Here is a 27,096-nt window from a genome sequence, read left to right as displayed (position 1 = left end):
TATACTTTCTGTATATATCTAAACTGTGATTAGTTTCTAATTCTGCTTCCCAGCATTCAGTGTCCTGACCTTTGATTTTGTTGCTTATCTCTTCTTTTCTCATTTCTCTTATTGACATTTATATTTATTTCTAACATATATGTCTTAGCCGTTTTTATCCATGGATCTTTCGAGGTTTCCATTATATCTTGAAAGATTGTTTTTATTGATGTATTGTTGCCTTGCATAATGTGTCTTATATAGTTGAGTTTGGTCTTCATGTCTTTTGCTGTGTGAGATGATGCTCCTATTTCTTCTCTTATTGCACTGTTAGTGGTATAGAGTGGAGCATTCATTACATATCTGCACGTTCTGTTTTTTTTTTTTTTTTGTATTGTATCTATTTCTTTCTTTGTATAGTTTATTACTTCTCTCCCAAACATTATTAATGGTAGAACAACACTTTTATAATATGTTGTTCCTATGAGAACTTTATTGCAGCTTGTTCTTGTGATGCATATGTAAAATTTTTATTAAACCAGGGGCTGTATAGAAAATTTGTTGTACAATGAAAAATGATGATATATTTGAAGGCTTAAGAGAGTTAAAGGCAAACAGTTGTACCTCAGCGTCATCTAAACGTAAAACATATAAAAAAAAAAATAATAATAATAAATCCAGATCTTTCCGTCCATTCTGTGTACGAAGCCAAAACTCATGTCAAGGAGCACCACTGAGTTGCATTCGCAAGGTTTCGAGTGTCAGCACACTCCCTGGCAATAGAAGTGGGGAGATGGAACAGAAGAGGACGCGGAAGGCTACCTTTAGAAGAAAGACTTTGTGCATATGGCCAGATACATGTTACACAACATTGCGCTCTCACTCACTATCTACGAGACACATACAACTTTCCGGAAATATCAGACTTATTCTCAGACTTGTTTAGTGAGGCTGAAAGATGTGCTATAATCTATAGAATCCTGGAAGTGTATAATATCTAGTTTCAAACTCTAGTTTCAATTTGATTACAGTAGGTTCAATAACATCGGTTAATGCTATAATAATTATTTTAGATATACATATGGATTCTATATTTGAGGATTATGTTGGTCCGTGCTGCCTGAGCATTGTTATAAATTTCCTTATTTTTCAGTTTTCTGTTATGCAATTATTGTTTATTTATACTGGACCCATTCCCTAATGTAAGTTGCACTATATTGTAGTTGTTGTGGACAATAAATGAATCTGAATCTGAATCTATGTTAAATCTAGTGCAATATACTCTCCTTTATACCCATCTTTAATAGTATTCCTTAATTTCTTTGCGTTTTTTTATTATGTTCTATTTCATGTGGGACTCTGTTAGTTTGACTAAAACTGGTCTTGGTCTCCTTCCATTTTCCGTTGTTTGCTTCTTTCCTAACCTTGATATCTCCATTATTTCTACTTCTTCAATATCTAGTTCATTTACAAACAGATCCTTACATTTTCTTTTTTTTCAGATCTCGCCCTGCTTGATCTCTCTTATTTAGGGTTTCATCTTCTTCTATGTTAAAAATTATAAGGTTATTTTTCCCTTTTTTCCTCTTTCTTCTTTTATCTCTATGGTTTCATTAATTATTCTCTCCTCTATTTCCTTTTCTCTTTCCTCCCATTTCTTATTCATATTATCAATTTAATGATGAAATTCCACCATCTGTTTTTTTTTAGTTTTAGTTCTTCCGTTGACTCAGTAGTATTAGTGCCTTTATCTTTTTCTGACTCTCCAACTGTCTTCATTAGATTAGTTACTTTTATTTTTTTCATTGCTTCATCCTTTTCTTCCCTCATTATTTTAAGCTCTTTTTTTTTCTCATTATTATTATCTTTGTACTTTTCAGCTTCTCCAAGTTGTGCCAGTATATGTGGGTTACATAATTTACAGAACCAGAACATATTTTCATCTTTCTCAAGTGGTTTTGATAAAGTTATACTTATATTTTCACAAGTTGCATGATTCCATGATGCACATTTATCACAATGAATACCTTCTTCATCATTACCAACCTTTATCTTGCAGTGTTTGCAGACTTCCTTACTTCATGCTTGTCTCTCGATGTCGTCTTTACAACTTTTACAAATTTCTTCTTCATTAAGCTTTCCTTTAAATCCACATTCTTTACACTCTTTACTCAATGCTCTTCTCTCTTTATTTCCTTCCATAGCTATCAACCATCCACCTGTGTCTTCATACAGAAAGCTTAAGTCAGGCATGCACAAGGGACTTTTTCATCTCTTTTACGGTCCCTTCCCTTTCTTCCTTGCCATGATACACTGCCAGCACTGCCAGCGTCCCTTCCTGTCTGAGCACCGCCTCCCTTGTCTCGTCTCGTCTGCCATCACAACGCTGGTTCACTTCTGGCTCTCACAATTGCCTCTATAAAAGTGTGCCTCTGTATCGCTCACATCTACAACACTCCACAAAGAAGCGTTCTATCGTATCTCCCCTCTACAGAAGCTAGTATTGTGCAACCTTTCTCCGCAGCACCTCACTAGATTCACAAAGCTCTGCTTGAAGTGAGACGGAGTTTTAAGGAGGTTTTTACGCTTCTAGTGACAGATTAAAAGATTTTTACATTACTGACAAAAGAAACATTGTTAAAAAAAACCCGGCCAATGATCTCTGTGGCCTGAGATTAGTGTTGGTGAGAGCAGAGGCCTTCACTACTATAGCTGGCCGTGTTCTTGCTTTAACTAACCATCTCCTGCCCCAGTCGTATTCTCCTCTGCTGTCTTCCTCACCATCTTGCTGCCTCACCTCTGCCATTCTTCCTCTAGTCTAGCTTCTACTTTCGTTTGCACCGTTCCTTATCTTTCCTGCAAGACAAGTTTCCGTCAATACCAAGTGTCTTTTCAACCCAGCTCTGCTATCCTGTGGTGCTTCTAGTGTAAGTCACTTCTGTACTTAATACACAAGAGAGTGACTCAAACAATGCTACAACGTAAATCCCTTTGCTCCTCCTCTCACAAAATTATGTTGTTATTCATCAGCCACCCAAACAAGCGCTGCAGTCATTACATTTGTCATTCGTATGGCTGTAAAAGTGCCTAGTTTCTCCTTGCCTGCTTTTGTTCCACCCAAACACACGGTGCAGCCATTACATTTGTCACCCGCATGGCTGTATAAAGTGCCTAAATCCTCCCTGCTTTTGTTCCACCCGAACAAGCTCTGCAGTCATTACATTCGTAACTAGTATGGCTGTATAAGTGCCTGGATCCTCCCTGATTTTGTTCCAGTGTTGCGGCACATCCCCTTTGTCTCTTCCCTCAACAAAGAAAGAAGCGTGGCACAGTTTGAGCGCAGTGCGTCTCACAATGACACTGGTGCAGTTACCCCCTCCATCAACGCAGTCTTCGAAGAGAATGGCACAGATTGACGCTAACTAAACCAAATTTTAAAAATCGTCTTCACATTTATTTGGTTTATTATTGTTATATTGCAATGAATCGTGGCACACCTCAGGATGGACTACACCCTCCCTGCACACACGCCGCCATACATTTTTTTTTTTTATGTATGAGGGACACTGGTCAAGGGCAAAAAAATCCAATAAAAAAAAAGCACTGTCCCATGAAAGGGTCGAAGGCAGTAGTCAAAAACTGAAGGATAAGTGCCTTAAAAACTCCCTTTTGAAGGAATTCAAGTCATGGGAAGGTGGAAAAACAGAAGCAGGCAGGGAGTTCCAGAATTTACCAGAGTAAGGGATGAATGATTGAAAATACATGTTAACTCTTGCATTAGAGAGGTGGACAGAATAGGGGTGAGAGAAAAAAGAAAGCCTTGTGCAGCGAGGCCGCGGGAGGAAGGCAGGCATGCAGTTAGCAAGCAAGATCAGACGAGCAGTTAGCATGAAAATACCGGCAGAAGACAGCTAGAGATGCAACATTGCGGCGATGAGAGAGAAGCTGAAGACAGTCAGTTAGAGGAGAAGAGTTGAAGAAACGAAAAGCTTTTGATTCCATCCTGGCTAGAAGAGCGATATGATTGGAATCCCCCCCAGACATGTGAAGCATTCTCCATACATGGGCGGATAAGGCCCTTGTACAGAGTTAGCAGCTGGGGGGATGACAAAAACTGGCGAAGACGTCTCAGAACGCTTAACTTCATAGAAGCTGAGGTGAAATGTGAAGTTTCCATTTTAGATTAAAAGTAAAGGACAGACCGAGGGGGACAGTTAAGTGTCATAGAAGAAGAGGGGATAGTTATCTAGAAGGTTGTGTCGAGTTGATAGATGGAGGAATTGAGTTTTTGAGGCTTTGAACAATACCAAGTTTGCTCTGCCCCAATCAGAAATTTTAGAAAGATCAAAAGTCAAGTGTTCAGTGGCTTCCCTGCGTGATATGTTTACCTCCTTAAGGGTTGGATGTCTATGAAAAGACGTGGAAAAGTGCAGGGTGGTATCATCAGCATAAGAGTGGATAGGACAAGAAGTTTGGTTTAGAAGATCATTAATGAATAATAAGAAGAGAGTGGGTGACAGGACAGAACCCTGAGGAATACCAATGTTAATAGATTTAGGAGAACAATGACTCTCTATCACAGCAGCAATAGAACAGTCGAAAAGGAAACGATATGAAGTTACAGAGGAAAGGATATAACTACCAAACCATTTCCAAACTACCCTCCTGTAGGAGGGTAGTTTGGAAATGAAAGCTTCGTGCCAGACTCTATCAAAAGCTTTTGATATGTCCAAGGCAAAAGCAAAAGTTTCACCAAAATCTCTAAAAGAGGATGACCAAGACTCAGTAAGGAAAGCCAGAAGATCACCAGTGGAGCAGCCTTGACGGAACCCATACTGGCGATCAGATGGAAGGTTGTGAAGTGATAGATGTTTAAGAATCTTCCTGTTGAGGATTCAAAAACTTTAGATAGGCAGGAAATTAAAGGAATAGGACGGTAGTTTGACAGATTAGAATGGTCACCCTTTTTAGGGACAGGGTGAATTTAGGCAAACTTCCAGCAAGAAGGAAAGGTAGATGTTGACAGACAAAGCTGAAAGAGTTTGACTAGGCAGGGTACAAGCACAGTTTCGGAGAACAATAGGAGGGACCCCATCAGGTTCATAAGCCTTCCGAGGGTTTAGGCCACCTAGGGCATGGAAAACATCATTGCGAAGAATTTTAATAGGTAGCATGAAGTAGTCAGAGGGTAGAGGAGACGGAGGAAGAAGCCCAGAATCGTCCAATGTAGAGTTTTTAGCAAAGGTCTGAGTGAAGAGTTAAGCTTTAGGGATAGATGTAATAGCAGTGATGCCATCCGTTTGAAATAAAGGATGGAAAGAAGAAAAAGCAAAGTTATTGAAAATATTTTTGGCTAGATGCTGGAAGTCACGAGGGGAGTTATATCTTGAAAGATTTTAACACTTTCTGTTAATAAAGAAGTTTTTGGCTAGTTGGAGAACAGACTTGGTATGTTTCCGGGCTGAAATATAAAGTGCATGAGATTCTGGTGATGGAAGGCTTAAGTATCTTTTGTGGGCCACCTCTATCATTTATAGCATGAGAACAAGCTGTGTCAAACCAAGGTTTGGAAGGTTTAGGTCGAGAAAAAGAGTGAGGAATGTATGCCTCCATATATATATATATATATATATATATATATATATATATATATATATATATATATATATATATATATATATATATATATATATATATATATATATATATGTCTCAAAAATTACTTTTTATTATATACATATGTATATTTCACTATTTCATATATTCATCCTACATGCCCATGGCCAGCCAGTCCTTTCTTCACCTCTCATGGGAAATTCACACCCACTTCCAGTCCTTACGCATAACACCTGCATACATATGTTCGTCTTCACTCTTGGTCATTTCTCCTCCTTCTCTACCTCAAGGGGACTTCACACCCACTTCCAGTCCTTAGGGATAACACCTGTGTTAGTCTCCCTTCTCTAACTCTAATGAGAATTTCACACCCACATCTAGTCCTTACCTCAAATAAATACAGCCCACATGTAGTGAGCTCATCAGTTCCAGTTCATTCCTATTCAGAGACACAGTCAGTCAGTCACCCAGCCATGAGCAGTCAGTCTTGGTCTCTCAGTCAGTTCCGCTCAATCACAGTCACCTGTGAAAGACGCTGCCCAGTTATAAATCATATCACTTCAGAGAGAGAGAAAGAGTACAATCTTACGTTACAATCGTCTCAAATCCAGTGTGTACAAATCATCTATCCATCATTAAATCAAGAACTCTCATCATCGTGTCTTTTATTCGCACATCATATAACAAACTAATTTCCCATGACCTCCAAGGTACCACAATCACCGCGTCGCTCCAGTTCTCCACGCCACCAACGCTGCAAGTCTGTTCATTGACAGGGCAAGTAACAAGCATCATCAATCATCAACTCCAGAACAAAAGAAGTGACTAAACAATTCAGAAACACTGGTGGGTAACAACTTCATCGATACAGTGGTGACACCTCTCCTAGAACATTGGTAGCACAAAGGTATCCTGATAAAGTAGTCATCATCATTCCCGACACAGTGGAGGCAAAGCTCCCAAAACACTAAAGTTATACTTGGTGCTGGTCAGAACTCTAGACCATCTAGACTATGCTGAGCAGTTCTGGTCCCTATATTACAGGAAAGATATAAGTCTATTAGAATCAGTACAGAGAATGACTAAAAGGATACAGAGGATGAGGAGTATTACTTACGAGGCGAGATTGAAGCTGTTGAATTTACATTCTCTAGAGAGACGTAGGTTAAGAGGGGACCTGATAGAATTCTTTTAGTGGTATAAGGGTTACAACAAGAAGGATGTAAGCAAAATTCTTAGGATCAGCAACCGGGGTAGAACACGAAATAACGCGTTAAAGCTTGAAAAAAATTAGGTTTAGGAAGGAGATAGGAAGAAATCGGTTCTCAAATAGAGTGGTAGATGAGTGGAACGGACTCAGTAATCATGTTGATAATGCTAGAACATTAAGGAGCTTTAATAGGATGGAAATAGGTAGGTATATTTCATATAGGGACTACCACCTGTAAGCCTGGTCGCTTCTTGCAGCTTCCCTTATTTCTTATATTCTTACGTTCTTACTGATATTTGTCCGATCGAAGACACATCGACTCATAAGTACACCCTGAAAGGAGAATATTACACACCGAGAGGAGAATCACGCCTTATCGAGGCAAGCGCGATGCTGATACGCCACTTGCTCTTTCTCTCATGTCCGCTCCCACATGCTCCCACATGACTCGTCCCTGTGGCCTCACCCTGCCGCCGCACCTCCACACCACACCCTGCAGCCGTGCTGATCTTGATCTTGTCGTTGTTCCTGCTTTCCTCTCAAGGAGCGGGTGTCCCTTGGCTCATCCCCCGAGCCATCCCAGTGTTCACAGACTTGGCTCCTTCCCCGAGTCACCTCCAGTCACCACCCTCTCCACCAGTGCTCACGGCTACCTCTTATCATCTGATGACCTTCCTGGGACGTTCTCCGTGAAGCCATCATCATCAATTTCACTGCCCGGACCTGTCCAAAGTCATCTTCTGACGTCTGCCCAGCTATGTTCCTCCAGTCATCCGGTGTCATCTCCTTGCCAACATTTAAGTATCAAACCGATCCAATTATTCTTGCTTTTCACTCTTTCTTCTCCTGTTATTAAGTGGTGTTTGTCTGTGTATTTATCTGTCTGTCTATCTGTCTGTCTGTCTATCAGTGTTTATATTATTTCCTTCGGTCTTTCATTATTATTGTTGTTGGCTGTGTTATTATTTTTGTATTATTTTGTGTTATATCGTGTGCTGTGTATTATGTGTTTTTTTTTTATTTCTGTACCTTAATTATGTGTTCACTTCACGTCACACATGCAAAAACGCTCACAGTCTGTACTCTCTCTTTCATAACCTGCCACAATGTCCACTGAAACCACCGCTACTCCTTATATCACTTTCAAACACGAATCTCATCACCTCCCTAATTTTCCTGGTACTGGCACAGAGACTGCTCATCATTTTATTCAAAGAATTAAGAGGGAATGCACTCGACGTGCAGCCACATCTGATAAGGATAAAATTTCCATCTTAAAATCTTGTATCTGTCACAAGTCTTCGAGTCTCGCTGGCCTGTTGGTGAGGTCAGACAGATTTGGTTCTGTGACCACCTTTGACAATTTCACGACTCACCTCAGAAATCATTTCCAGAGTCATTCCAAGCTTGGAGCCACTCATTTTTTCCTCAAACTCTCTAAATCTATCTCACAACCCGTCCGCTCACACACTAATCCTTATAAGACAGAAAGCATTGCTTCCTCTCTCAGCTCAGAAATGATCACTCAGCTGCAAGACTCAAATTGGTTTGCAAATGGCTCACTATCATCAGATAGGTTAAAAAGACTCATAGCTTATATCTTGTTCACCTCCTTCCTTAATGCTCCCAACTTCCAGATCGCAAGTGACATTGAATTCCACAAATCAGATTACATCTATGACATCAGCAAAATAATTTCTGAGGTTCCCACCTCTGAACCTGTGCGGGCTCTTGTTACTTCCTCACCTGACTCACCCCCCTCTCCCCATCACCCACCCTTCAGTTCTCCTTCTCCTTCTCGTGGTCATTACATTAGGCGCGCATCCTCTTCTTCTCGCTATCAGTACACTCGATCGAAATCAAGACCAAGAAATGTCACCTGAAACCGTTGCAAGCTGCCAGGTCATATTCTTGCATAGTGCAGAGTTGTTCTCAATAGTTTAGGAAGACACTCCTTTAATCCAGAAGCATTCTGATCCTTCCACAAAACGGTAGGTCACTTCATACAAGATTTTAGGCATTATCACACAAAATCAGAGACGACTCCACACACATATTATAGGAGGAGGCAGTAAACACCTGCCGAGACGATAATTACTCCCAGTGAGGTCTAATGCACTGTTCAGGGGGTGCTGTGAACTTATCATTAAACCCAGCTGTGACCTCACTGAACGTTTCCCTTTGTGTCTCACAACACAAGGGGGCAGTCACAGCCTGCCCTCTAAAGAAAACTCTCTTCCTCCACACAAAGCTACAAGCACCTAATAACACACACACCCTTCACTCAAAAAAAAATTAAAATCATCATGGCGACTCCTACACCAGCCTCGGAGTCCCCATCTGGGGAGATGACCACAAATGTCCCCAGGTCAGATTGCCTTTCAGTCGACGACCCTTAATGTCTTGACACCCCCCCTCAATTTTTTCTTCATTAACTTCTGCAGCATTCGCGGTCTAAGATCTAATTTTCAATCTGTAGAACACCACCGCTCCTCTTCTAAACCTCATCTTCTTTTCCTCACTGAAACTCAGGTGTCTGAGGCAACTGACAGTACCCCCTTTTCTGTTCCTTCTTTCTTTTTCTATCCTCATTTTCGATCCAAAGTTGGATGCTGCGCAATGACTTAACCTGCTCTTGTGTGCACGCTCTTGAATCTTTCGAGTTTTCCACCATCTGGCTACGACTACAGAGTCACTCTCAAACTAAATTTATCTGTGCTGTATACCTCTCACCTAACTCCTCTGACTATAAGAAATTCTTTAACTACTTAACTTCCAAAGTGGAGCACATTCTGACCCTCTTCCCTTTTGGAGGGATCTCCATTCTTGGAGACTTCAATGTTCACCATCAGCTTTGGCTTTCCTCTTCCTTCACTGACCATTCTGGTGAACTAGCTTACAACTTTGCTATCCTCCACGACCTAGAGCAGTTGGTGCAACACCCTACTCGCGTTTCTGCCCGTCTTGGAGATATGCCCAACATTCTTGACCATTTCCTGACTTCTAATCCTTCTGCTTATGCTGTCACCCTTTCTTCTCCGTTGGGCGCCCTCCTCAGGATCCCCCCCTAAGCGAAGGTGCCTCTGGTGTTTTGCGTCTGCTAGTTGGGGGGACCTGAGGAGATATTTTGCTGATTTTCCTTGGAATGACTACTGCTTTCGAGTCAGAGATCCGTCTTTGTGTGCTGAGCGCATAATAGAGGTGATAGTGTCTGGCATGGAGGCGTACATTCCACACTCTTTTTCTCGTCCTAAACCTTCTAAACCTTGGTTTAACACAGCTTGTTCTCGTGTTATACATGATATAGAGGTGGCCCACAAAAGGTACTTAAGCCTTCCATCACCAGAATCTCATGCACTTTATATTTCTGCCCAGAACCATGCCAAGTCTGTTCTCCAACTAGCCAAAACTCCTTCATTAACAGAAAATGTCAAAACCTTTCAAGATCTAACTCCACTCGTGATTTCTTGCATCTAGCCAAAAATAACTCCAATAACTTTGCATCTTCTTCTTTCCCTCCTCTACTTCAACCAGATGGCACCACTGCTATCACATCTATTTCTGAAGCTGAACTCTTTGCTCAAACCTTTGCTAAAAACTCTACCTTGGACGATTCTGGGCTTGTTTCTCCCTTTCCTCCACCCTCTGACTACTTCATGCCACCTATTAAAATTCTTCGCAATGATGTTTTCCATGCCCTCGCTGGCCTAAACCCTCAGAAGGTTTATGGACCTGATGGGGTTCCTCCTATTGTTCTCCGAAAATGTTCCTCTGTGCTTGCACCGTGCTTAGTCAAACTCTTTCAGCTTTGTCTGTCAACATCTACCTTTCCTTCTTGCTGAAAGTTTGCTTACATTCAACCTGTTCCTGAAAAGGGTGACCGCTCTAATCCCTCAAACTACGGTCCTATTGCTTTAATTTCCTGCTTATCTAACGTTTTTGAATCTATCCTCAACAGGAAGATTCTTAAACATCTATCACTTCACAACCTTCTATCTGATCGCCAGTATGGGTTCCGTCAAGGCCGTTCTACTGGTGATCTTCTGGCTTTCCTTACTGAGTCTTGGTCATCCTCTTTTAGAGAATTTGGTGAAACTTTTGCTGTTGCCTTGGACATATCAAAAGCCTTTGATAGAGTCTGGCACAAAGGTTTGATTTCCAAACTACCCTCCTACGGTTTCTATCCTTCTCTCTGTAACTTCATCTCAAGTTTCCTTTCTGACCGTTCTATTGCTGCCATGGTAGACGGTCACTGTTCTTCTCCTAAATCTACTTGAAACAGGAAGCATGGTGATGCCATGCTTCCTGTTTCAATAAATTCTGTTATTTCTTCGTCACTCATGCTCTTTGTCAATGGTTGTTCTGTTATTTCTGAATTTTGCCAGTTGATCATTTTTGTGAATGTACTGGACTTAAAATCTAACTCAGGAATTCGAAAGATTCTAGTTTCTGATCTGATTGATGTTCAAGCCTTCAAAGTTCTTCGCGAACCCAACTCTCTGATAACTTTATGGTCGTCATTTATCACTAAAAGTAAGATGTTTTCTGGATGGAGAAAGTACGCATTTCTCTGAATTACTGGATTTACTATCGCTTGAATATTTACATCCATCTTTGCAGCTCTTCTATTAGTGTCATGAAGGTGTTTGGCTCCAAAAATAACTCATGGTTCTTTTTTTTTTATGTAGGAAGGATTAAAAAATTGGTGGATAAGTGTCTTCAAACCTCCCTCTTGAAGGAATTCAAGTCATATGAAGGTGGAAATACAGAAGCAGGCAGGGAGTTCCAGAGTTTACCAGAGAAAGGGATGAATGATTGAGAATACTGGTTAACTCTTGCGTTAGAGAGGTGGACAGAATACGGGTGAGAGAAAGAAGAAAGTCTTGTGCAGCGAGGCCGCGGAAAGAGGGGAGGCATGCAGTTAGCAAGATCAGAAGAGCAATTAGCATGAAAATAGCGGTAGAAGACAGCTAGATATGCAACATTGCGGCGGTGAGAGAGAGGCTGAAGACAGTCAGTTAGAGGAGAGGAGTTGATGAGACGAAAAGCTTTGATTCCACCCTGTCTAGAAGAGCAGTATGAGTGGAAACCCCCCAGACATGTGAAGCATACTCCATACATGGACGGATAAGGCCATTGTACAGAGTTAGCAGCTGGGGGAGTGAGAAAAACTGGCGGAGACGTCTCAGAACACCTAACTTCATAGAAGCTGTTTTAGCTAGAGATGAGATGTGAAGTTTCCAGTTCAGATTATAAGTAAAGAACAGACAGAGGATGTTCAGTGTAGAAGAGGGGGACAGTTGAGTGTCATTGAAGAAGAGGAAATAGTTGTCTGGAAGGTTGTGTAAAGTTGATAGATGGAGGAATTGAGTTTTTGAGGCATTGAACAATACCAAGTTTGCTCTGCCCCAATCAGAAATTTTAGAAAGATCAGAAGTCAGGCGTTCTGTGGCTTCCCTGCGTGATATGTTTACCTCCTGAAGGGTTGGACGTCTATGAAAAGACATGGAAAAGTGGAGGGTGGTATCATCAGCGTAGGAGTGGATAGGACAAGAAGTTTGGTTTAGAAGATCATTAATGAATAATAAGAAGAGAGTGGGTGACAGGGCAGAACATTAAGGATCACCACTGTTAATAGATTTAGGAAAAGAACAGGGACCATCTACCACAGCAGCAATACAACAGTCAGAAAGGAAACTTGAGATGAAGTTACAGAGAGAAGGATAGAAACCATAGGAGGGTAATTTGGAAATCAAAGCTTTGTGCCAGACTCTATCAAAGGCTTTTGATATGTCCAAGGCAACAGCAAAAGTTTCACCAAATTCTCTAAAAGAGGATGACCAAGACTCAGTAAGGAAAGCCAGAAGATCACCAGTAGAACGGCCTTGACGGAACCCATACTGGCGATCAGATAGAAGGTTGTGAAGTGATAGATGTTTAAGAATCTTCCTCTTGAGGATTCAAAAATTTTAGATAAGCAAGAAATTAAAGCAATAGGACAGTACTTTGAGGGATTAGAGCGGTCACCCTTTTTAGGAACAGGTTGAATGTAGGCAAACTTCCAGCAAGAAGGAATGGTAGATGTTGACAGACAGAGCTGAAAGAGTTTGACTAGGCAAGGTGCAAGCACAGAGGCACAGTTTCGGAGAACAAATAGGAGGGACCCCATCAGGTCCATAAGCCTTCTGAGGGTTTAAGCCAGCGAGGGCATGGAAAACATCATTGCAAAGAATTTTAATAGGTGGCATGAAGTAGTCAGAGGGTGGAGGAGAGGGAGGAACAAGCCCAGAATCATCCAAGGTAGAGTTTTTAGCAAAGGTTTGAGCAGAGTTCATCTTTAGAAATAGATGTGATAGCAGTGGTGCCATCTGGTTGAAATAGAGGAGGGAAAGAAGAAGAAGCAAAGTTATTAAAGATATTTTTGGCTAGATGCCAGAAATCACGAGGGGAGTTAGATCTTGAAAGGTTTTGACATTTTCTGTAAATGAAGGAATTTTTGGCTAGTTGGAGAACAGACTTTACATGGTTCTGGGCAGAAATATAAAGTGCATGAGATTCTGGTGATGGAAGGCTTAAGTACCTTTTGTGGGCCACCTCTCTATCATGTATAGCACGAGAACAAGCCGTGTTAAAAAACACGCTCAGCACACAAAGACGGGTCTCTGACACGTAAGCAGTAGTCATTCCAAGGAAAATCAGCAAAATACCTCCTCCGGTCCCCCCAACTGGCAGAGGCAAAACGCCAGAGGCACCTTCGCTTAGGGGGATCCTAAGATGGAATTGAAGTGATAGGACAAGATAAAGATATGAGATTGTGATCGGAGGAGCCCAACGGAGAAGAAAGGGTGACAGCATAGGCAGAAGGATTAGAGGTCAGAAAAAAGGTCAAGAAGGGTGTATCTCCAAGACGGTCAGGAATACGAGTAGGGTGTTGCACCAATTGCTCTAGGTCATGGAGGATAGTAAAGTTGTAGGCTAGTTCACCAGGATGGTCAGTGAAGGGAGAGGAAAGCCAAAGCTGGTGGTGAACATTGAAGTCTCCAAGAATGGAGATCTCTGGAAAATGGAAGAGGGTCAGAATGTGCTCCAATTTGGAAGTTAAGTAGTCAAAGAATTTCTTATAGTCACACGAGTTAGGGGAGAGGTATACAGTATAGATAAATTTAGTATGAGAGTGACTCTGTAGTCGTAGCCAGATGGTGGAAAACTTGGAAGATTCAAGAGCGTGGGCACGAGAGGAGGTTAAGTCATTGCGCACATAAACGCAGCATCCAGCTTTGGATCGAAAATGAAGATAGAGAAAGTAGGAGGGAACAGAGAAGGGGCTACTGTCAGTTGACTCAGACACCTGAGTTTCAGTGAGGAAAAGAAGATGAGGTTTAGAAGAGGAGAGGTGGTGTTCTACAGATTGAAAATTAGATCTTAGACCGCGAATGTTGCCGAAGTTAATGAAGAAAAAGTTGAGGGGGGGTGTCAAGACTCTTAGGGTCGTCGACAGAAAGGCAGTCCGACCTGGGGACATTTATGGTCCCCTCCCCAGATGGGGACTCCGAGGCTGGTTTAGGAGTCGCCATGATGATTTTAAAATTTTTGGGTGAAAGGTGTGTGTGTTATTAGGTACTTGTAGTTTTGTGAGGAGGAAGAGAGTTGTCTCTAGAGGGCAGGCTGTGACTGCCCCCTTGTGTTGTGAGACACAAAGGGAAACGTTCAGTGAGGTCACAGCTGGGTTTAACGATAAGTTCACAGCACCCCCTGAACAGTGCTTTAGACGTCACTGGGAGTAATTATCGTTTCGGCAGGTGTCTACTGCTTCCTCCTAGAGCCTCGTAATGTCTATAGATAAATAAATTATATATATATATATATATATATATATATATATATATATATATATATATATATATATATATATATATATATATATATATATATATATATATATATATATATATATATATATATATATATATATATATATATATATATATATATATATATATATATATATATATATACATATATAGGAGGGCTCTTAATAGATTTAGGAGAAGAACAGTGACCATCAACTACAGTAGCAATAGAATGGTCAAATAAGAAACTTGAGATGAAGTTACAGAGAGATGAGTAGAAGCTGTAGGAGGTTAGTTTCGATATCAAAGCTTTGTGCCAGACTCTATAAAAAAGCTTTTCATGTCTAAGTCACCACTAAAAGTACAAAAAAAAATATATCTCTAAAAGGAGTTGACCAAGATTCAGTAAGGAAAGACAGAAGAACACCAGTAGAGTGGCCTTGACAGAACCTATACTGCGAAAAGATAGGTTCTGAAGGGATAGAAGTTTATCAATCTTCCTGGATCAATTCAAAAACTTTAGATAGGCTGGAAATTAAAGCAATAAGATGGTACTTTGAGGGATTATAACGGTCACCCTTTTTAGAAACTGGCTGAATGTAGGTAAACTGCCAGCAGGAGGGAAAGGTAGATGTTGACAGACACAGTTGAAAGAGTTTGACTAGGCAAGGTGCAAGTACTGAGGCGCAGTTTCGCCTTCCGAGGATTTAAGAGGGGACCACACAGATAATTGACGAAAATCACTCCAGATTGACATTTTTCATTTTTGTGCTAAAATTGTTCCTTTGCCCTAGAACTACAACTTGGTAAGTGTGAAACACATATATGAGCCATATAACCCATTCCCTGCCCCCCAGAAGCTACGCCTTCCGCGCCCATTCCAGCCGCATTACGATCTGACACACACACACACACACACACACACACACACACAGACACACACAGAGAGAGAGAGAGAGAGAGAGAGAGAGAGAGAGAGAGAGAGAGAGAGTCCTCTCTCAATAACTGGTTCTCTGCGTCTGACTAAGCGGCAGGATTTGACCTGCTTTCTGTGCCTTATCATGTTTCTGCGATAAAGTCACGCGACTCCTTCGCTCCCTCCCTCTCTCTCTCTCTCTCTCTCTCTCTCTCTCTCTCTCTCTCTCTCTCTCTCTCTATCTCTCTCAGCGTCTGACCATGGGCAAGATTTGACCTACCCTAGCTGTGTCTTATCATGTTTCTGCGATAAAGTCACACCCCAGTCTCTCTCTCTCTCTCTCTCTCTCTCTCTCTCTCTCTCTCTCTCTCTCTCTCTCTCTCTCTCTCTCTCTCTCTCTCTCTCTGTGTGTGTGTGTGTGTGTGTGTGTGTGTGTGTGTGTGTACAATTTATTTTTATTTTTTTTTATTTATTTATTTATTTTTTTTATAACTCAGGGGAGTTCTCCCGGAGCTCATTTGGTGATGGTGGTGGTGGTGATGGTGGACCGTCCACCATCACATATCTATCGGTCTTTATTATAAAATAGCCTTGGAGGCCTAATCGCCTCCTCCTTTTATTCATTGCCTTCATCGTTTGTATCATCTGTTTGAGTCTTTCTTGATCCATGCTGAACTGAAAAATTGTAAAATAGAGCGCTATAATTTTTATCCAATATTTGCAAACTTATACTCCATATGAATTATTAGCAGAAACACATCCTACCAGAGGGATGTCTCGATAGAGTCTGAACACATGTGGCCGAGGCGTCGTAGTACCTACAGGTCACGTACAGGTTCTTGGCAGGAAACTGACAGGTTTACAACGCGCTAGCCTGACAGCTAGTATACCCATCCGCTTGGCGAGCACGTGGTCTCGGGGAAATATTACCTTTCTTTCCCTCAGCGCACACACACACAACATAGGCCTACTCAGTGTGTGTGTGTGTGTGTGTGTGTGTGTGTGTGTTTGTGTGTGTGTGTGTGTGTAAGCACGTATTTTATTTATTTATTTTTTTTTATAATTCATATAGTGTATAATTTTATTTCTATGGACCACCATTACCAATTCACGTTTTCTATCATCTACATACTCAAGAAAGAGTACTAGAAAATGGGACACTAAAGTAATTTGCCATTCAAGCCGTGTAACTCAAAAAATTTTTTATTTGTGATTTTCTGAAAACACGTTTTTCCCACTTTCTTGGCCAATATCTCCTGTAATTTCTGCAATACAGAACTAACACTTCACACATGTTTTACATGCATATATATGTATAAAAGTATGTAGCGATTTTGGACAATAAATAAATCTGCTGCTTCTGAAAAAATCACGAATGAGGATGAAATTTTATACTTTTTTTCCAAGTGGCATTTTCAACATATTTCGGAGTGATAGGAGAAATTCCAGAACATAGTTTCATTGCTGAATGTCTTCAGAATACGCTGAAATAGATATCTCATAAAAAAAAAAAATCTACGATTTTAAATTGAATTTTATATGACCGCATATAAAACAAATAAAATATATACTATCTATGACCCAATACTTATGAAACTTGGTCAGAATATGTAAATGCTCATGAGAAACACAATGGTTATAAGACTTTAGCTCTAAGTACAACCTTGGAAAAATTGGAGTCATCTGTGTGGGCATGGAAAACATCATTGGGAAGAATTTTAATGGGTAGCATGAAGTAGTCAAAGGATAGAGGAGAGGGAGGAACAAGCCCTAAATCGTCCAATGTAGGGTTTTTAGCAAAGGTTTGAGCGAAGAGTTTAGCTTTAGAGATAGATGTGATACCAGTGGTGCCATCTGGTTGAAATAAAGGAGGGAAAGAAGAAGAAGCAAAGTTATTGGAAATATTTTTGAATAGGTGGCAAAAGTCACAAACGGACTTAGATCTTGAAAGATTTTGACACTTTCTATTAATGAAAGAGTTTTTGGCTAGTTGGAGAACAAACTTGGCATGGTTCCGAGCAGAAATATAAAGTGCATGAGATTCTGTTGATGGAAGGCTCAAGTACCGTTTGCGGGTTACCTCTTTATCATGTATAGCACGCGAAGACGCTGTGTTAAACCAAGGTCTGGAAGGTGTAGGTCAAGAAAAAAAGTGAGGAATGTACGTCTCCATGCCAGGCACCATGCGTTCGGTTCAGAGAGACGGGTCTCTGCTACAAAAGCAATAGTTATTCTAAGGAAAATTAGCAAAATACTTCAGTTCCGCCCCGCTAGCAGAAGCAAAATATTAGAGGCTCTTCTCCTTAGGGGTCTCTGGAGGAGGGATTGGTGCTATAGGACAAGATACAGATATGAGATTGTGATCGGAGGAGCCCAACGGAGAAAAGAGGGTAGCAGAATGATTAAAGGTTAGAAAACGGTCAAGAATGTTTGGTGTATCTCCAAGACGGTCAGGAATACGAGTTGGGAGTTGCACCAATTACCATAGGTTGTGGAGGATAGCAAAGTTGAATGCTAGTTCACCAGGATAGTCAGTAAAGGGAGAGGAAAGCCAAAGCTGGTGGTGAACACTGAAGTCTCTAAAAATGGAGATCTCCGAAAAAGGAAGAGAGTCAGAATGTGCTCAGAGGAGTTAGGTGAGAGATATACAGCACCAATAAATATAGTTTGAGAGTGACTGTGTAGTCGTGCCGATATAGTAGAAAACTAGGAAGATTCAAGAGCATGGGCACGAAAACAGGTTAGGTCATTGCCCACATAAACGCAACATCCAGCTTTGGATTGAAAATGAAGACAGAGAAAGTAGGAGGGAACAGAAAACTGGCAACCGTCAGTTGTTTCAGACACCTGTGTTTCAGTGAGGAAAAGAAGATGAGGTTTAGAAGAGGAGAAGTGGTGTTCTATAGATTGAAAATTAGATCTAAGACCGCTAAAGTTGCAGAAGTTAATGAAGAGAAAAGTTGAGATGGGTGTCAAGACACTTAAGTCGATAACATAAGAGCACTGTTCAGGGGGTGCTGTGAACTTGTAGCGAAGGTGAGGTGTTACTTGGCCGCCCGGAAGTTGCTCAAGCGGGAAGTTTAGGCTCCCAACCATGACCCTTGGTCATAGCAGTGTTTAGTCCTTGAAGGGTAACAATTTCCAGTGTCATAGCAGTGTAGCTCTGGCAAAGGAAACTTAGCCTGGGTATTCTCTGTTTATTCAGCAAAGACATGAACAATATATACAAAAAATACTTAACATAAAATAAATGATATATACAAAATTATGGAAAAAGAGAGTGTATGTGTGTGTGTATGTCTGTGTGAAGAAAGGAGTAATATGATGTATTGAGAAGATGTGTAACACATGTGTCACAGAGCGTGCACAGAATGTGACAAGTAAGAGAAATGTATAAAGTGATGAAAAAGAGATGAAAGACAAAAATCTGTGCAGTAGAGAGAGTGAAAACGGAAGGGTGATAATAAAACAGAAAACGGAGTGTAAGGAGCGGTGACTTGTGTCCCACTACAGTATTCCCCCCCTAGTGACGAGGGAGGAGGAACGTAACTGTCTTCTGGTGCCGAGTGGTGTTGGTGGTGACGTTCTGGCCGATGGTGTTGATGACGGCCGGGTCACTGTGAAGGAGGTAGGCAGGCTTGACTTGGTCGATGGAGATGGTGTCAGCCTTACCATCCTTGTCCACAGTGACCGTCTTTCTCCTCCTGCTCAGGACTTTGAAGGGGCCTTGGTAGGGCTGCTGCAGGGGCTTCTTCACAGCGTCAACCCTGACGAACACGTGCGTGCAAGTGTCCAGATCCTGGCTGACAAAAGTCTTGGAGGGAGACGTGCAAGGCTGGACAGGCTGCAGACGCTGCATGAAGTCAGAGAGGTTGGCAGCAAAGTCCTGAACGCTGCAAGGAGTAGAGCGAGGTGCAGGAGTTAGGAGTTCGCCAGGTAACTTGAGCTTGGTACCATAAACGAGCTCGGGGGAGGAGTGGTGTAGGTCTTCCTTTAGTGATGTCCGTATGCCAAGGAGGACGAGAGGAAGTGCCTGGAACCAGTCTGCACGTGTGGCAGAGGCAGCTAAGGAAGACTTCAGCTGACGGTGGAATCTCTCAACGGTGCCGTTTGCCTGCGGGTGGTAACTGGCTGTCCTGAAGCGTTGGATGCCTAGTAGTGACATCACCTTGTTCCACATACTGGACTCGAACTGGCTGCCACGGTCAGAAGTGAGGCTGAGAGGGACACCGAACCTGGAGATCCAAGTAGTGATGAAGGCACGTGCGACGGAGTCCGTTGTGATGTCAGCTAAAGGTGCAGCTTCCGGCCAGCGTGCGAAGCGGTCGACGCAGGTGAGAAGGTACCGGTAACCGTCAGAGTAGGGTAGTGGTCCAACGAGGTCGACATGCACGTGGTCGAACCGTGAAGAGACTGGAGTGAAGGCGGCCGCAGGAGAGCGTGTGTGTCGCCACACCTTGGAGGCTTGGCACTTGACACATGTGCGGGTCCACAGCCTGACGTCTTTGTTGATGCCAGACCAGATGAAGCGTGAGGTCATCATCTGCTGAGATGCTCGGATGCCAGGGTGGGAGAGGTCGTGCAGCTGACGAAAAACACGATACCGGTGGGTCTTCGGCAGGTAGGGCCGACAGGAATCGGTGGAAGTGTCAGTGTAAACGTGCACTGTGGTTCCTGGGAGCTGTATCTTCTTCATCTGTAGTGCGGGGTTGTCTTGGAGTTGCCGCAGCTCTTCATCATTGGCCTGGTCAGCAGCGATGGCAGTGTAGTCGATGGGAGAAGATGACACAGCAGAGATGTTGCGCGAGAGAGCATCAGCTGGGGCGTTGTGTTCACCTTTGACGTAGCGCAAATCCGTGGTGAACTACGAGGTGAAGTCGATGTGACGCAGTTGTCGCGGTGAACAGGAGGTCTTGATGTGCAGGGACTTCGAAGTGAGTGGCTTGTGGTCGGTGTATACATGGAAGTTGCGACCTTCCACGAAGTAACGGAAACGCTTTATGGCCTTGTAGACGGCGAGAAGTTCCCTGTTGTAAGTACTGTACTTGGATTCCGTCTTGTTAAATTTCTTTGAGAAGAAAGAGAGCGGTTTCCAACCTCCGTCGACATACTGCTGTAGAACTGCTCCGATGCCGATGTCAGAAGCGTCTGTGGCGATAGAGATGATGCCATCTGGGGCAGGGAAGCTGAGAGGTGAGACGGAGCTGAGAGCTTGTTTTGCTGCTGTGAAAGCTTCCTCAGTGGCTGGAGTCCAGACTAAGGAGATGGACTGTCCTCTCTTGCAAGGCTTGATCATCGCGTAGAGCGGCTGAAGAAGTAGTGAGCAGCTGGGGATGAAGCGGTTGTAGTAGTTCAGCATCCCCAGGAATTGCTTGAGTTGGCGCTGTGTTGTAGGCTTGGGGAAGTTCTGGATGGACTCGCACTTTTCTTGCAGTGGAGTGATGCCTTCCAAGGAGACAGTGTGGCCAAGGAAGGTGATGGAGGGGACCCCAAACACAGACTTGTCGATGTTGACTTGCACCCCGTAGTCTTGGAAACGGGTGAGTACTTGCTGGAGGTGCTGTTGGTGCGTCTCTGCGTCAGGACTGGCGATGAGGAGGTCGTCGATGTACGCGAAGCAGAAGGGGAGACCTCGAAGGACTTTGTCAATGAAGCGTTGGAAGGTTTGAGCGGCATTCCTCAAACCAAAGGGCATCCTAACGTACTCAAACAATCCGAAGGGTGTGATGAGAGCAGTATTCGGAATGTCCGCTGGATGGACGGGGATGTGGTGAAAAGCTTTCACAAGGTCGATCCTCGAGAAGTAGGTGCATCCGGAGAGCTGAGAAGAGAACTCCTGGATGTTAGGCACTGGGTACCTGTCCTCGACGGTGCGCGAGTTGAGAGCGCGGTAGTCTCCACATAGTCGTAGTTCGCTATTTTTCTTAGGCACGATGTGGAGAGGGGAAGACCAGTTGCTGGAGCTGGGCCGTATGATGCCTTGCTGAATGAGGGACTCGAACTCTGCCTTGGCTTGTCTGGCGCGCTCTGGAGCTAGGCGGCGGGCCTTGGCGTGGGTAGGAGGTCCCTTGGTCTCGATGTGGTGCGAGACGTGGTGTGTGACCGGCTTGCTGGCTGAGTACGGCTGCGTCAGCGTAGGGAAGGACTTCAGCAGGGAGGAGAATTGGTGGTCAGCCTTGACGAGGGAGATCTGTGTGCTATCAACATGAGTGATCTGTCCCTTTGTTGTGACTGAGGTGAGAGGATCGAGCAGCTTCCGACCCTTGATGTCCACTAGGAGACCGAAGTGTCGGAGGAAGTCAGCACCTAGAATTGGTTGCGTGACAGCTGCTACGTAGAACGTCCACTCGAAGGTACGGCGGAGGTTCAGGTGAAGTTGCAAGGTGCGTCGCGTGTACACAGGAATCTCTGTACCATTGGCGGCGTGAAGGTGAAGGAGGGGAGGCAACGTCCGGTGTACACCAGGGGCAGGAGGATACTGACGTCTGCACCAGAGTCGATGAGGAACTTGGTCCGGGAGAGAGGGTCATACAACTTCAGTAGCGCAGACGAGGTGTCGCGAACACTATGCGCCGCTAGTGCTCGCTGTTGGGGTTTAAAGACTTGGCGAAGGTACAGGGAGCCTTACAATTTCTTACGTCTTTCCCGAACTCTTTATGGTAGTAGCAGAAACTAGAAGTCTCCGGCGTCTTACTCTTTGAACGCTGGCGGCGCCGGAAGTGGTGTCTGGAGGAAGAACGCGAACGTGAGTATGAGCGTTCTCTGACCTCTCTCCGAAGATCTCTCACTTCAAGTCTAAGCTGTGAGACGAGCTTAACAAGTTGCTTGGTACTGTCTTCTGCTGAGATGGAGGCTACTGCAGCTGGTTGACCTTGTGGAAGGGTAGCCATGAATTCATCGGCGAGAGTGGCAAGCTCGTCTACTGAGAGCTTGTTCTTGACAGTGAAGAGGCAGCGTTGAGTGTCAGGAGGCAGGCGTTGGTAGAACAGCTGTAAGAAGAGTTCCTTGTCGAAGGAGGAGTACTTGTCGCCAAGCAGCTTCTTCATGCGGCGAAGAAGGTCTGTGGGCTTTTCACCACCAAGTTCTTCTTGTGACAGAAGCTCCTGGAGGCGCCTCGACACTGTAGATTGTAGGCGTTGCAGAACAACAGCTTTGAGGTCTTCATAGGGCGAAGCAGAAGTGCTGGCAGCACTGACGACATCAGCAATTTGTGAAAGAACGTCATCTGGTAGTACTGTAGAGGCCTTCACGAACTTGGTTAGACTTACTGTTATCTTGGAAGCCTTGAAGTTACATTCCAGGATGGAGAACCACGTGGAAGGGTCCTGGCTGATGAACGGAGGAGCACTGAAGGCTACGGAGTCGACGTCATCAGGCATTGTGCTGAGTGGATCACCATGTGACTGTGTAAAGTACACTACAGGCGCCGGAAAGTCCGGGAGCCACAGCGGTGAGGAGTGAAGGCGTGAGGCGCCGGTGTGACCGGGTGACACAGCGGTGAGAGATGCCGAATTGGGGCAATGTCACTTCACTCACCACTGAACGAACTATACGTTATCCTTGGCACTGCACTCACCACTGAACGAACTGTACGTTATCCTTGGCACCGCACTGTAAGTAATCCACGGATGACACTGTTAATCCTGGGCGATGGACCGTAGGTAATCCCCAATGAAGAGCTGTAGATGGAGGCGGGACGAGGCCAGTGGGAGGACAGGTAACAGCAGGAAACTGGAGGGGCCGGCAGAAGTTACGTGGAGGAGCGTCCGCGACTGGGAGAGACTGCTGGCCAGTGGCGAAGGCCAGCTGGAGAGTGCCGTGGGGTGGAGCGCCGTGAGGGCGGCCGGGCGGCGGGGGGCGGCATACGGGCGGCTGGGGGCGGCGGCCGGCGGGGTGGCGGCCGGGGTCTGCTGCTGGAGGCGGCGACACCGGCGAAGGGGCAGCTGCCGGAAGATCCGCCCGTAGCCAACCGCGTCGCATTGGCCAGGTGGTTGGAGGATAGCAGCAGGGTGGACTTGGCTGCTCACTCCGGAACAACGGGGTCACCAATTGTAGCGAAGGTGAGGTGCTACTTGGCCGCCCGGAAGTTGCTCAAGCGAAAAGTTTAGGCTCCCAACCATGACCCTTGGTCATAACAGTGTTTAGTCCTTGAAGGGTAACAATTTCCAGTGTCATAGCAGTGTAGCTCTGGCAAAGGAAACTTAGTCTGGGTATTCTCTGTTTATTCAGCAAAGACATCAACAATATATACAAAAATTACTTAACATAAAATAAATGATATATACAAAATTATGGAAAAAGAGAGTGTATGTGTGTGTGTATGTCTGTGTGAAGAAAGGAGTAATATGATGTATTGAGAAGATGTGTAACACATGTGTCAAAGAGCGTGCACAGAATGTGACAAGTAAGAGAAATGTATAAAGTGATGAAAAAGAGATGAAAGACAAAAGTCTGTGCAGTAGAGAGAGTGAAAACGGAAGGGTGATAATAAAACAGAAAACGGAGTGCAAGGAGCGGTGACTTGTGTCCTGCTACAAACTTATCATTAAACCCAGCTGTGGACTCACTGAACGTTTCCCTTTGTGTCTCACAACACAAGGGGGCAGTCACAGCCTCCCCTCTAAAGACAACTCTCAACCTCCAGACAAAACTACAAGCACCTAATAACACACACACCCTTCACTCAAAAATTTAAAAATCATCATGGCGACTCCTACACCAGCCTCGGAGTCCCCATCTGGGGAGGGGACCATAAATGTCCCCAGGTCGGACTGCCTTTCTGTCGACGACCCTAAGTGTCTTGACACTTTTTCTTCATTAACTTCTGCAACATTCGCGGTCTAAGATCTAATTTTCAATCTGTAGAACACCACCTCTCCTCTTCTAAACCTCATCTTCTTTTCCTCAGTGAAACTCAGGTGTCTGAGGCAACTGACAGTAGCCCCTTTTCTGTTCCCTCCTACTTTCTCTATCCTCATTTTCGATCCAAAGCTGGATGCTGCGTTTATGTGCACAATATCTTAACCTGCTCTCGTGCCTACGCTCTTGAATCTTCCGAGTTTTCCACCATCTGGCTACGACTACAGAGTCACTCTCATACTAAATTTATCTGTGCTGTATACCTCTCACTTAACTCTTCTGATTATAAGAAATTCTTTGACAACTTAACTTCCAAAGTGGAGCACATTCTGACCCTCTTCCCTTTTGCAGAGATCTCCATTCTTGGAGACTTCAATGATCACCACCAGCTTTGGCTTTCCTCTCCCTTCACTGACCATCCTGGTGAACTAGCCTACAACTTTGCTATCCTCCATGACCTAGAGCAATTGATGCAACACCCTTCTCTTATTCCTGACCGTCTTGGAGATACGCCCAACATTCTTGATCTTTTCCTGACTTCTAATCCTTCTGCTTATGCTGTCACCCTTTTTTCTCCGTTGGGCTCCTCCGATCACAATCTCTTATCTTTATCTTGTCCTATCACTCCAATCTCTCCTCAGAATCCCTCTAAGCGAAGGTGCCTCTGGCGTTTTGCCTCTGCTAGATGGGGGGACCTGAGGAGGTATTTTGTTGATTTTCCTTGGAATGACTACTGCTTCCGTGTCAGAGACCCGTCTTTGTGTGCTGAGCGCATAACAGAGGTGATAGTGTCTGGCAAGGAGGCGTACATTCCTCACTCTTTTTCTCGTTCTAAACCTTCTAAACCTTGGTTTAGCACAGCTTGTTCTCGTGCTATACATGATAGAGAGGTGGCCCACAAAAGGTACTTAAGCCTTCCATCACCAGAATCTCATGCACTCTATATTTCTGCACGGAACCATGCCAAGTCTGTTTTCCAAATAGCCAAAAACTATACTATCCTATCCTATCCACTCCTACGCTGATGATACCACCCTGCACTTTTCCACGTCTTTTCATAGACGTCCAACCCTTCAGGAGGTAAACATATCACGCAGGGAAGCCACAGAACGCTTGACTTTCTTTCTAAAATTTCTGATTGGGTTAGAGCAAACTTGGTATTGTTGAATGCCTAAAAAACTCAATTCCTCCATCTATCAACTCGACACAACCTTCCAGACAACTATCCCCTCTTCTTCAATGACACTTAACTGTCCCCCTCTTCTACACTGAATATCCTCTGTCTGTCCTTTACTTATAATCTGAACTGGAAACTTCACATCTCATCTCTAGCTAAAACAGATTATATGAAATTAGGTGTTAGGCCCTTTCTCTGGTAAACTCTGGAACTCCCTTTCTGCTTCTTTATTTTCACCTTCCTATGACTTGAATTCCTTAAAGAGGGAGGTTTCAAGACACTTATTCTTCAATTTTTGACTTCTGCTTTGACCCTTTTGTGGGACTGGCATTTCAGTGGGATTTTTTCTTTTTTTATTGGATTTTTGTTGCCCTTGTCCAGTGTCCTTCCTACATAAAAAAAAAAAAAAAGTCCGACCTGGGGACATATGTGGTCCCCTCCCCAGATCGCTACTTCGAGGCTGGTGTAAGAGTTGCCATGATAATTTTGAATTTTGAGTAAAGCGTGTGTCTAATAATAATAATAATAATAATAATAATAATAATAGTAATAATAATAATAATAATAATAATAATAATAAGTGGCTTATTATTTAGGCAGTTAACAAACTGAAAATGTACAGAGGGGGTGGGGAAATACTTAACATTAATCCTAAAGGTAAGTCTAATCTAGAAGTTACTGTTGATTGATGGTTCGCACCACGGTGGGAATCGCGCATGGTGGGAGTCTGTATCGGTCCGTGCGCTTCGCCTTTAGGAGCGTTATCTTGTTGTGGTGTCTGGTGGCACGGTCCGGGCGAGGCGCGTCAGGCGGTAGCATGTGTCTGAGACGTGGATGATGCAGTAGTCCCCTTCCAAACTTCTCTAGAGCCTCTCGGTGCCTCGTAGATAGTCTGGACAGACTCAGGGTGGTCAGGCTTCTTTATAGATGGTGTAGGCAGGGCCAAGGATGTCCCTGCACGTCCTTTTCTGCACACTCTCTAGCTGTAGCTGTTGAGTGTGTGTGAGGGAGGAGGACCACGCAGGGGAGGCGTACATGAGTTTGGGGAGGATGAAGGTGAGGTACACCCCCCTTAACTCATCTGTCGGCGTCCCCAGCGACCTGAGACTGCGCAGCATATACAGCCTGTAGGTAGCTGATCTTACAGTGCTGGCGACATGCTGCTTCCAGGTCAGCTGCTCGTCCACCGTGACTCCGCGAAGCTTGGCCCATCGGACCACCTGGAGGGGGTGAGGGTCCACTGTGAGCTCGGGAGGGGGCACTGGTACAGAGGAGGTACAGAAAGTATGTGTGTGTGTGTGTGTGTGTGTGTGTGTGTGTGTGTGTGTGTGTGTGTGTGTGTGTGATTAGGTGCTTGTAGTTTTGTGTGAAGGAAGAGTGCCGTCTTCAGAGGGTAGGCTGTGACTACCCCCTTGTACTGTGAGACTCAAAGAGAAACGTTCAGCTGAGTTTAATGATAATTTCACAGCACATCCTGATCCAATACTTT

Source organism: Scylla paramamosain, chromosome 21 (genome assembly GCF_035594125.1).
Source record: "Scylla paramamosain isolate STU-SP2022 chromosome 21, ASM3559412v1, whole genome shotgun sequence".
NCBI lineage: Eukaryota > Metazoa > Arthropoda > Malacostraca > Decapoda > Portunidae > Scylla > Scylla paramamosain.
Note: the sequence above shows the minus strand (reverse complement) of the source record.